The sequence below is a fragment of the Neofelis nebulosa genome, chromosome 9 (genome assembly GCF_028018385.1).
Source record: "Neofelis nebulosa isolate mNeoNeb1 chromosome 9, mNeoNeb1.pri, whole genome shotgun sequence".
Lineage (NCBI taxonomy): Eukaryota > Metazoa > Chordata > Mammalia > Carnivora > Felidae > Neofelis > Neofelis nebulosa.
In genome coordinates this window covers 16,041,199-16,052,899 of record NC_080790.1, presented here as the reverse complement: position 1 = coordinate 16,052,899, position 11,701 = coordinate 16,041,199, and the positions used below count along the sequence as shown (strand labels likewise).

The window sequence follows — 11,701 nt, the reverse complement described above, 5'->3', positions numbered from 1 at the left end:
ACACCATGGATGGAGGTGGTAGGGGGGCTTTCCCTGATCACTACAGCCATTCATGTCCAAAGTACATGTTTCCAACATAACTGTACTGTGACATCTTGTTAACGACTCAGCTACTGATGAAAGAGGGGCCTGAAAAGGACCCCGGTTGTTAAAGGACCTCCTTGTTCCACATCAGCAGTTCTCAAATTTTTGGGTCTCTGGACCCCTATTTTATACTTTTAAAAATTATTGAGGACCCATAAAAGCTTCTGTTTAGATGGGTGCTAGCTATTGATAGACTTAAAATTTTTTCTCAGCTTTAATTTCTATTTATTTATTTTGAGAGAGAGAGAGAGAGAGAGAGGACATAAGTGGGGGAGGGGCAGAGAGAGAGAGAATCCAAAGCAGCTCCATGAGCACAGAGCCTAACGTAGGGCTCGAACCCATGAACCACGAGATCATGACTTGAGCCAAAATCAAGACTCAGACACTCAACCAACTAAGCCACCCAGGGAGCCCTAAAGCTGAGAAATTTTTAAAAATTTTTTTAAATGTTTATTTTTGAGAGAGAACCTGGGGAGAGGCAGAGAGGGAGGTGGAGAGAGGATCCAAAGCCGGTTCTGCACTGATAGCAGTGAGCTTGATGCAGGGCTCGAATCCACAAATCATGAGATCATGACCTGAGCCAAAGGCAGACACTCAACTGACTGAGCCACCCAGGTGCCCCAAGCTGAGAAATGTTTAAATTATGTATTAATTTATTTAAAAACAATAATAAATCTATTATGTCTTAACATGTATATTTGTATGAAAAATTACTGTTTTCTAAAACAATGATTAGTGACAAGAGTGGAATTGTCTTCAGTGTCTGGTTTAATGGACAGCTAGATGATTATATCTGCTTCTACATTCAGTCCCCAGCAAGATGGTACGCCACATGGATTCTGGGACACTCCCCTTTATCATATGAAAGAATGAGAGAAAAAAAAAGCAAAGAATGTCTTAGTACAGTTATGAAAATAATTTTATCCCCAGGCACCCTGGAAAAAATGTCAGGGCCCCACAGGGGCCATTGCCCTAGATCTTGTTTTGACACATCCGCCCTTTGGAAGAAGCAAACTGATCTCCTAGTCCCTCAGTGCTTCCTGCAGGGGTACCATCTGCTCCCCTAGACTGTGAGCTCTGATAGGACAGGGCCATGCCCAGAAGCAGGTGGTGGGCGGACCTGTGCCCTTGAGACCACCGGGCACTTCCTGGACAGAATGTCAGTGTCACGTAGCCCCCTGCCCCATTAGGTGCGCTTTTCTGAATCTCTCATACCAGTTCAATCCCCAGATCATCCATGATTGTTGTATGAACTAGAACTCCTCCCAGGCACCTCCCTTGCCATCACCCCCATGGCCATTTTATCACAAATACCCTCAATTCAACCTCATGAGTATCTCTCAACGTGTCCACCTCTCTCTACGTTCATTAACACCAACCATTAATGGTTCTAGATATCCCATCCCCTTCCTGGGCTCCTGCCACAGCCCCATCTACTAAAATCTGCTAACCAGTCTCCACCAGAACTAAGAGAACCTTCCAAAAACAGATCTGAGCATGTTACTCGTTTTTGTAAAACCCCTTCGGGGATATCCATGGCATTTAGGCTGAGGAGCAAACCCTTCAGTGGTAGAAGCCCCATCTGCCTTCTCGTCCACTTGTGTGCCTCCCTCCCTCACTGCCCTTCACCTCCTTGGCTTCCCTGAAATTCCTGTGCCTTGGGCTCCCTTTCAGCTCAGGGCCTTGGCTCAAGCTGCTTCTCTACCTGGAGTGCCTTTCCTCACCTGCTTTACCTACTTTACCTGTACTTGCCTTTTAGCCTCAGGTCAGTCACCACTCCCTTCCAGAAGCCTTCTCTGACCTCTCCAGTTAGGTCAGTCCCCCCTCAGGGAGGCACATAGAGCATCTTTCATAGTTGCCATTTTATAGCTATTGGTGGAAGTAATCACTATCTAATTCCCAATCAGACTGTGATAGTCTCTGAAGACCAGTGCATCAGCTATTGTATTGCCACAGATTTCCCCAAAGCGTAGCAGCTTACAATAGGAAACATTTATTATCTCACAGTTCCTATTGGTCAGAAATTTGAGGGCACCTTAGCTGGGTGATTCTGAGTCAAGGTCTCTCACAAGGGTGTCAGCCAGGGTGGCCGTCCTCCAAAGGCTTGACTGGGGCTAGAAGATCCGCTTCCAAGATGGCTGCTAGGCCTCTCCATAGGGCAGTCTGTATCCTCACAACGTGGCAGCCGGCTTCTCTTGGAGAACAAATGATCCGAGAGAACAAGGCCGAAGCCGTGATGTCTCCTATGAAATTGCTGTAGACACCTCACTGCATCGTTTCCATAATATTCTACTGATTACACAGGTTGGGCCTAATCAGTATGGGACGGGGCTATGTGAGTACATGAATCCAGGAGTCACTTGAAGGCCATCTACCACAGCTGAGAACCCCATCTGCCCTTGTTCACTGTTACAGCTTCAGTGCCTGGCACGTTGTAGATAATGAAGCAATAGGTTTTGAGGGAACGAAAGAGGGGTTGACCAGGTTATCTACCTCAAACAGTAAGTGAGGATGAGTAGGGTGAGCCTGCCCAACTCCCCTTAGTGTTTTCAGCAAATTCTCAGGAATAATTAAGTCCCAACCTTTGCCTTGCCCCAGATCTCAGAGCCTAGGGATCTGTGTCCTCCTCCAAGAGTAGAGACCACAGGCCACAGCCCAGCCCATATTCAGCTGAGGGATCAGATGTGCACCCACCGAAGGAAATTCCCTGGGCAGCTGCTCATTCCTCAGACATTTGGATCAGAGGGACAGCCATTAAGAGAATTGGAAAGTGGTGGTTTTGCCTTATCTGCACGTTCCATGTCAGCTGCCCCCAACTAGTCTGTGGCAAGGGTGGGGTGAGTTGCACAGACAGCCTATTTTTAGTGGCTCTGCCCGATTACAGAGCTCCGTCACCGCGGAGCGAGGCCAGCAGCTGACACTCCAGCCTGCAATCTGGGTATCTCCCTGAACGTGTCTGCCACCGAAACGTGGCTCTTCAATAATGCATGGGGCTATTAGCGCCGAGCAGGGGACGCCTTGCTCCCTCCCAGCCATCAAAGCTGCCGCCTGGGAGCCGAGTTGGTGATCAAATTTCATGGGTGCCTTATAAACTGCTGCCCCTTCATATGAGATTAGAACAAGCCGTTTCATGTCCAAGGATGAAAGCAGCAAGGATCGGGGAGAAAATCCGGCTTCCTAGAGAAATCAAAACACTTCCATTTCATTACAAATGGATGCATAACCCAGCTAATAGCCCCTCTGAGGGGGAGCGCTGCGGGACCAGCTGTCCACATCGGCAGCTCCTCTTGGATGCTGTGGAAGACGTGTGAGATGCAGGATTAGGGCCACCGCTCGGTTTCCTTATGTTCAGGGCATCTCCCAGACCCCAGGGCCCCGTCTGAATCCTTGGGAGATTCACCTCCATCCCGCAGCACTAACAAGGGTTGAACAATCCCTGTGGAGGTGATCGGGTGATTGAAACAGGGACCCTGAGGAAGAAGCGGAGCCTCCAGCAGCTGACACAATATTAATAGCTCCTCATTGCTGCGCGTGCTCGTGTACCCAGCACTCTGTGTACAGTACCTCCGATGCTTGCGGCAGCTGGCAGTGTATTATTAGATCCCGCTATAGGGACAAAACCGAGGATCAGAGAGCTTAGGGCATCTGCTCAGGCCACCCAGCTACGAGGTGCCAGAGCCCAGAGTGGAGTCCTAGCCTGTGCTCGTGCCTTGCACCACAAGCTCCCTCCAGAAGCAAAGCCAGAGTCAGCAGTAAAGGGAGGGTTGCTGGGGAGGACCCAGGCTTTCCATCATGAGTGAACTGTGGAGCATTTAGCCGACATCACCGCGGGAGCCTCCTGCTCTGACTTCTGAGGCTTTCTGCAGTCGGACTGCAGCCTTCATCCCAGCTGCCTTTCCATGCCTCCTCCAGGGAGCTCTCTCCTTTTCAGCCCGTAGGAGCTGGCCTGGGTACAGTACAGCTGAGAAGCAGGTTTCTTCTGGCAACTGGCTCAGAGTGCCTGCGCAGTCCTTTATCTTCCCTGGCCTTGCTTCCATCATCTGAATCGGAGGTGACGCTGCCTCCTTAGTGATGAGGTGGACCAGGAGACCATCAAGGAAGTTAAATGGAACCCTCCTGGCTTATCCTGTACAACACACCAGGTGCCCACCCGGTCCGTTCACCCTTCCTCTCCTTCCCCTGTAGGAGATTTCCCTGATCCATCTACGCCCCCAGCCTATGGAACACTGGGGTCGAACCTCCTTCTCCTTCAAAAAGAACCTCCCCATGTCAACATTCCCACCAGCCTGCAGCCCAGATGGGTTGGGTGCCCACCCACTATCTAATTATCTCTGGCTTTGTGAGATGAGTTCACATGGCATCAGTGTGGCCAGGAGCTATGTAGGGCAGCATGTGGGTCTTTCCACCTCCACCTCCCGTCTGCTTTGTCCCCCAGAACTGCCTGAGCAGCAGGCACAAGGCAAGCCCAGCAGGGCCGATGGCAATTTTGCAGGCCTGGTTTCAGAATGTTGGGTAGGGTCTGGGTACTAGGGCGATCGGCCCCATCAGCCTCCCTGCCCGGTGGACAGGGGCTCCTCCAGCAGCATCATGGTCAGCGGCAGGCACCCTCAGAGAATGCTGCCTTCCCTGCCTGGGCTGGAACATGAAGTGTTAGATAGAGTGGGGGTCTTAAGGGGAACAGAATTGAGGTCTGAAGATGTGGGAGGGTTTCCTAGGCACATGAGGCTCAGGAACACTGATTTAGTGTGCAGAAGGGAACCTCAGTGACTGGGCTCTGTCTAGGGCATTTATGAATAGGCATTTGCAAACCACAGACCTTGTGCCATTGAACAGAGCTCCCAGCCCTTGTCAGTCCCTTTGGCAGACTCAATCTCATCTGCTACTAAAGTCATCTCTCTGCTCTCCATGTCACCAGCCCCGGGCCGAGGAAGGGGTGTCGGTGTAAACGAGTCTCCTCCAGTGCCTGCTACCTTGTGGGTGCTCAGCAGGGTTGAACTGCAGACACAAGGAGCAAGTCCGCATGCTTCTGACCCAGCTGCAGGCTGCACAGCCCAATGGCTCATTAAATACCCTCTGATAGCACTTTCTGCCGCCAAGCCCTGCCTTTTGGGCATCTGACCTAAATTCTTCCCTGTGGAAATGTAAATAGCTGTTGGTTCAGAGATATTCCAGAGCCCTCGGTCCTCCTGTCCTCCGATGGCTGGCGACTCCCTTTCTTATTGCAATCACAGTGCTTTTCCACACTGGGCCACAGGGCAGACACTACCCCTCCCCCAACTGCCCCACACCTCTTCTCACTAGTCATGAAGGGTCTTCGGTGGCTTCCTCACCCTTCCTCCTGCAGCACCCACCCTCGGCCACCCTCTCAGCTCTGCCTCGCCCTTTGACACTCACTCTGTTGGGCCTGGACGCCACTGCTCACAGAGCAAGTCCAGCTGAGCACCATGGCACACCGTCCCCTAGAGGTGTGCTGGACACAGGCCTTTTTCACCCAGCTCAGCCGTCCACTGTGGACTGGCTCCTCTGCCCCTCAGACCTCTGTGTGTATCCAGCTCTGAAGTTTTCTCCTCCTTTCTTTTTTCTAATTACACTTTTTGTTTTGACATCACTGTAGATTCATATGCAGTTACAAGAAACAATAATACAGTCGGTCGAGTGTCTGACTTCAGCTCAGGTCATGATCTCGCATTTCATGAGTTTGAGCCCTACATCAGGCTCTGTGCTGACAGCTGAGAGCCTGGAGCCTGCTTCGGATTCTGTGCCTCCCTTTCTCTCTGCCCCTCCCCTGCTCGCACTCTGTCTTTCTCTCTCTCTCAAAAATGAAAGAAAGGGCAAAAGGGAAAAGAAAGGGAAAAAGGGAAAAGAAAGAGAAAAGGGAAAAGAAATGGAAAAAGGGAAAAGAAAGAAAAACAAAGAAAGAAAGGAAGAAAGAAAAATACAGAGAGATCCTGCGTCTTCTTTTCCCCTGTTTCTCCCCATGTCACATCTTGCATAACTATCCTGCAATACCACAACCAGGGCATTGAAACACTGACAACGCGGTCAAGGTACAGAAGGTTGCATCACCACAAGGACCCCTCCCGCTGCCCTTTTACAACCACCCCACCCCCTCCCTCACCCCCTGCCACCACAAACACAGGTTAGAGGTTTTCTAAACTCCTCTCAGTTCAGGCCCCAGGCTCCTCGTCCCCGCTCCTGGCCCCTGCCACTCTCCCTGGGCCTCATTTTCCTCCCTCATACAAGGGAGTTAGAGTAGGCGATCTGTAGCCCCATCGCTGCGCCGGAAGGAACGGCGGTGGTCAAATCCTCAATGCTCTGTGCCCGCGAGAGTTTCTACACCACAGCTGGCAGGCAAAGCCCACCTTGCTGTCATCCTGCGGGAAGTAAGACCCCGTCAGAGCCCCCCTCCCTCGATTCCCCCCAGTCTCTCAACGTTCGCCTGCAGCTGGGTGTCAGGACCCAGAGCTGGCCTGGCCAACGGTTGCCTGGAAACCACGTGGTAATGAACTCAAGGATGCCCCTGTTTGCTGTTCCACAGCTGCTTGTGGATTGAAGCAATGGTTTGGGGTTATCAGGGATGGCAAAAGGCTTCTGTGCTCCTCGATGCTGTGCCTCATCCCAGGAGGCCAGGCCCCAGACCACTTCGATGCGCAGAAGGCCTCGAATGCGCAGCTAGATCTGAGGAGAAAAGTGTGAACAGAAGTCTTTTTGCTGGATGTAAGTTGTTCCTCCTGATGGACATATTGGCTCGGGGTTGCCTCCAGCCATGACACAGGGAGGGGTCTTTTGTCAGGAGGAGGACTGGAGCCACGTTAGGACGGAGCCCCGTTGAGAACCCCTCTGGTGCCCCGCGTGACTGGGTGCAGGCCTCGGCTTCCCTTTCCCGTGGAGAGAGGCGCGGGCGTGGAGCTCTCCAGGCTGTGTTCGCTGATACACAGACAGTGCTGGTCCCCACCCCCCCCCCCCCCATGGCTCTGGACAGTGACAATATTTACCTCTTCCTACGGCAGTGTTCTTGAGCTTACTCTGTGAGAGGGTGCTTGGTATCTAATGATTCCCTGCCAACCGGTGCCACCAGACTAGCCAGAGCTGCCTGGAGGCAACCTGGAGCACCCGCCAGGTCATCACCACCTTCGGGACAAGTGAGTGTAACTGGGGCACTGCCCATAGGCGCCCCCACCCCCGCAGCCAGGCGTTTTCTCCCATGTCACTTCATGGTTTCGTCACAGTGTTCTTCCTCTTCTGGTGAGAAATAAGCTCAGGGAGAAAAGGACCAGCCCTCGGGAATGGGACCCGGACCAGGTCTGCTTGACACAGTCCCGGCCTCGTCCCACTTCACATCGCCTGCTCCTGTTGTCAATACTCAAGACAAAAAAAAAAAAAAAAAAAAAATCCATCTTTCAAGTCTCAGTCTAATGCCCCTTCCTCCAGGAAGCCTGCCCTAGTCTACACAGCTGTGCCAAACCTCTCTTTCCTTACCATGTATAAACCTTTGGTGGCTTCTCTGGTCCCTTCCCACTTGTTGCTACAGTTACCTATACACTTGACTTTGCCACCTTGAGCTCGCCAGGGGGCCCGGAACAGTGTCAGAGTCTCTCTGCCCCAGGCTCCTCCCCTCCCCCCCCTCCCAAGCCCTTGCTGAAGGAATAAGCAAGGGTGGTGTAGTCTGATTCACGCTTCCCCAAAGCCAAGGGCCAGGAATTAAAGTTTAGGGGCTTTAAACCATGACCCCGTGAGCCTCCAGAGAGACCCCAGCAGGGGGAATGCTGGATGGAATCCCTCAAGAAGGGAAGAGAGCATGTGACACAAGTATGCTTATCAAACAGAGGACTCTGGGGCCCGAAAGGCAGCTGAATGGCAGGGAGATGGCCCCAGGTCACGGCGACGCTCCAGGACAGCGTGGATGCTGCAGACAGCCCTCCCCGACTGCCCCCTCAGGCCTCCCCGAAGACTTCTCTCGGCTTAGGGCAGGGCCCTGGGGGGTTGTCTCTCGCAGACCCCCTTGTCTTCTGCCAAAGCCCAGTTTCCAAGACTGAGTTCGTCAAGAGCTTTCTGGTATTTCTAAGAATACATGTGGTGGGCATGGTCACTGCTTTCTAGATCACTCAGTGTTTTACTGGAAACACTCTGGTCTTTTTTCGTACAGTCACAGCCAACACCCACAGCCTTAATCACAGAACGTTCTGGGCTCACCCCCCTCTCCAGCCTGGGGGAGTGGAGCTCAGAGTAGAGGCTGTACCCAGAGCAGCAGGGCAGGTCTGGGCCTGGACTGGGGCCTTGTGCGGCAGGACCTGCCTTCCCAAGATGAGGCCCAGGGACGAGCCGCAGCATCCTGGGCTGGGCTGGACTCCAGTGGGGACCTCCCACATGCGGTTCATTTGTCTACACCCAGGGTGCCGGAAACAGCTCAGCCTGGCCCTGCACTCCCTTGTGCGCTGAGCTCAGTGCCAGTCGTAGTGGGACCAGAGGACGTGAAGACCACCCAGGGTCTCTGGGAGCTCCTTGCATCAGGGAGCATCTGGCATGGGGAGACCGAAGCAGGACCTGGGAAGATGGCAGGATCAGAGGCAACAGAGGAAGTATCTGCAACCAGGGCCTCCTTCAGGATATCTGTGGTCCCTCCAAGGGCAAAATAGAGATGAAGGAAGCCACATTTTGCAGTGTGGGGGCTGGGTGAGGGTTGAGGATGTTTTGAAGAGGTCTGGGCTCTACTTTAGGTCCTGCCAATACACCGGGGGCCACAGCGCCCCCCCCCCCCCCCCAGTTCCAGGCAGGACCTCCAACCCCCACCCCCCAGGCCTGGCTCAGAGGGAGAAACAGAGGTCAGCACAGGCTGACCAGACCAGTCTGGCAGCCACAGCAGGCAGGTCCCTGTACCCTGAGGCTCCCTGCAGCCACTGGGAAGTCCCACACTTGAAGGCAGCCTCCGTCACCTCAATTCAAGAATGACAGGACCCATTATCAGGGCCATCTGAAAAGTCTGAGCCATCAGCCTGGTGCAATGGCTCCTCTCTGGCCCCCTGGAGCCTGGAGCCATGTCCCAGGAGGCAATTCAGGGCTTCTGGGCCCAGCAGAGGCACAGGTGCAGCCGAATACCTGGGCAGGAGTGCGGAGCACTCTAGTTTTCTTCTTTAATTTTTTTTAAGATTTTTATTTTTAAGTTATCTCTACACCCAATATGGGGCTCGAACTTACAACCCCAAGATCAAAAGTCGCAGGCACCCCAAGGGCAGGGCACTGTTCATGCCTTCAGGGCTTGGCTGAACCCAGGCCTGAGAGCATTTTCTGACAGAGTCCCACAAATGCCTCAACCTACACCACTCCTTCACCAGGTCTCCTGGTGCCAGGCCTTGGGCTGACTCTAGGGGGAGACAGAAAGGAAGTCAGGCAGCCCCCTGGGACTTGAGTGTGAAAACAAATCAGGGACTCCAGATAGGCCAGTCACAAATGCCATGAGAGATAGGACTTGAGTGTGAAAACAAATCAGGGACTCCAGATAGGGCAGTCACAAATGCCACGAGAGATTGGGAGGACGGAGTTTGATGTGGACCTTGAAAAACTGAATTTGAATATTGTCAAGACAACAACAACCAGGAATGAGCAAAGACCCTGAGGCTGGTACCTCCTGACTTGTTTATCAGGTCAGCAGTGATTTGTGTTGGGAGAAAACTGGATTAGAGCTGGAATTCATTCTCTAAGCACCAGGGAGCCATCTCTGATACCAAAATGGAGAGCAGGGCTGCCTTCGGGAAGAGGCCCTAAGTGTGGCATCTAGATGGAGCTGGGCAGCACCGGGGCAGGGCCCCAGCCTTTGCCTTTAGCTTGTGGCTGGGGGAGGGGTACAGCCAGACCAAGGCTTCAGTGTCCACACAGGTTCCCAAGGGCCCCCACGCTGGCTGGGGAAGGCCGTGTTCCCACCCAGGGAAGACACAAAGCCCCCCTGTGGAGAGCAGGGAACACCAGAAAACTAGCAAAGCTCACAGACAACCCACTGCGGCTAGGGTGCTGGGAGAGCTCCCACGTCTTGCCTGCTTCTGTCTCACTCTGGCCCACCTCCGCTGGGAGCCAGCTGCGGCCACCCTGGCCTTCCCCCACAACCCGGCACAGCCAGAGGCCCAACACCACGCCTGGCACCAGCAATTCTTGGTAGTCCAGGTCCGGCTTTTGTTTTGGTTCCTTTTAACTTTGTATTTTGAAATAATTTTAGGTTTACAGACAAGTTGCAAAGAGAGTACATAGAGTTCCCATACACCCAAGCCAGCTTCCTCCAATGTTAACATCTTACGTAACCATGGAACATTTGTCACAACTGAGAAATTAACATTGGGACAATATTATTAACACAACTATAAACTCTTCGAATTTCACCAAGTTTTCCTTAATAAACATTAACTGTCCTTTTTTTTTTTTTTTTTTTTTCTTTCTACCCTAGGACTGAACCCAGGTCACCACCTTGCATTGGGTCACCCTGTTTCATTGGTCTCCTTCTATCTTGAAATTTTTTTTAACTTATTTAAAAAAATTTTTTTTTTCAACGTTTTTTATTTTTTTATTTTTGGGACAGAGAGAGACAGAGCATGAACGGGGGAGGGGCAGAGAGAGAGGGAGACACAGAATCGGAAACAGGCTCCAGGCTCCGAGCCATCAGCCCAGAGCCTGACGCGGGGCTCGAACTCACGGACCGCGAGATCGTGACCTGGCTGAAGTCGGACGCTTAACCGACTGCGCCACCCAGGCGCCCTTAACTTATTTTAAATTGTGGTAAAATATATACACATCCAGCATAAAATTTGCCATTTTGGCCATAAGTGTACAATTCAGTGGCATTAATTACATTCACAGTGTTATGTAACCATCATCATTTCAGTTTCTAAAACGTGTTCATCACCCAAAAATGGCGACCATGAAGCAATAACCCCCTGTTCTCCTCTCCCAGATTCCCCCTGAGAGGCTCTGAGGGGTCTCCCAACCCAACCTCATGCCCAGGAAAGAGGCCTTATTGTTTCTGACCTGAACCAGCGCTCTAGACCCCAGAACTGCACAAAAAGGCCTATGGAGGTTGCTCTCTCATGGTGCCCATGGCTGACACCCGTCCTTGATCCTTAGCAAATTGTGTACTTGCAAAGGACAGAGAGGAGTCAAATACCCCCACTGGCCCTCTTCTCCTTTGGAAAGTCCTCCTTTGGCTCGCTAACAAAGGCTGAGACACCTGTGATGCCTCTTTCCACAGATCCACCAAGAGACCTTTGACTGAGGCCCAAGCCACCTGCACCAGCATTTCTCTTCTGGGGGCCCATGTTGGGCTCTCCCGACAAAGCACCCCATGCGAAGTTTCCACTGCCCAGAAGCCCCAGCGGCTATGCAGGGGAAGTATCACTGCTGCAGCCTTGACTTTGGGATGCCCTCCTCAGCAGGCTGGCTCCCTGGTGTAACTCCACAGCCAGGGGCACGTTGAACACAGGATGGCCTAAAAGCCAGATGTGTGCCAGGGCCCTGTGCCACTCAGATCACCCTCTGCCACCTTATAACACGCATGGATCGTCAACACTCCTGGCTTCCTGCCCTAGATTCGGGTGATCAGGACCTGGCTGGCCACTCCTGTCATTGGGCTCAAGCC

The 11,701-nt window shown here is 52.5% G+C and overlaps 1 long non-coding RNA gene across 1 annotated transcript; it reads right to left on the bottom strand.

The window, feature by feature from the left end:
• Positions 1-322: 322 nt before the first annotated feature.
• Positions 323-7,939, bottom strand: LOC131484435 (uncharacterized). The gene is made up of 2 exons (XR_009248246.1): positions 7,080-7,939; positions 323-6,762 (listed from the first exon to the last, which is right to left on the bottom strand). It is a non-coding gene; the product is annotated as an uncharacterized LOC131484435 (long non-coding RNA).
• Between the last annotated feature and the right edge of the window lie 3,762 nt (positions 7,940-11,701).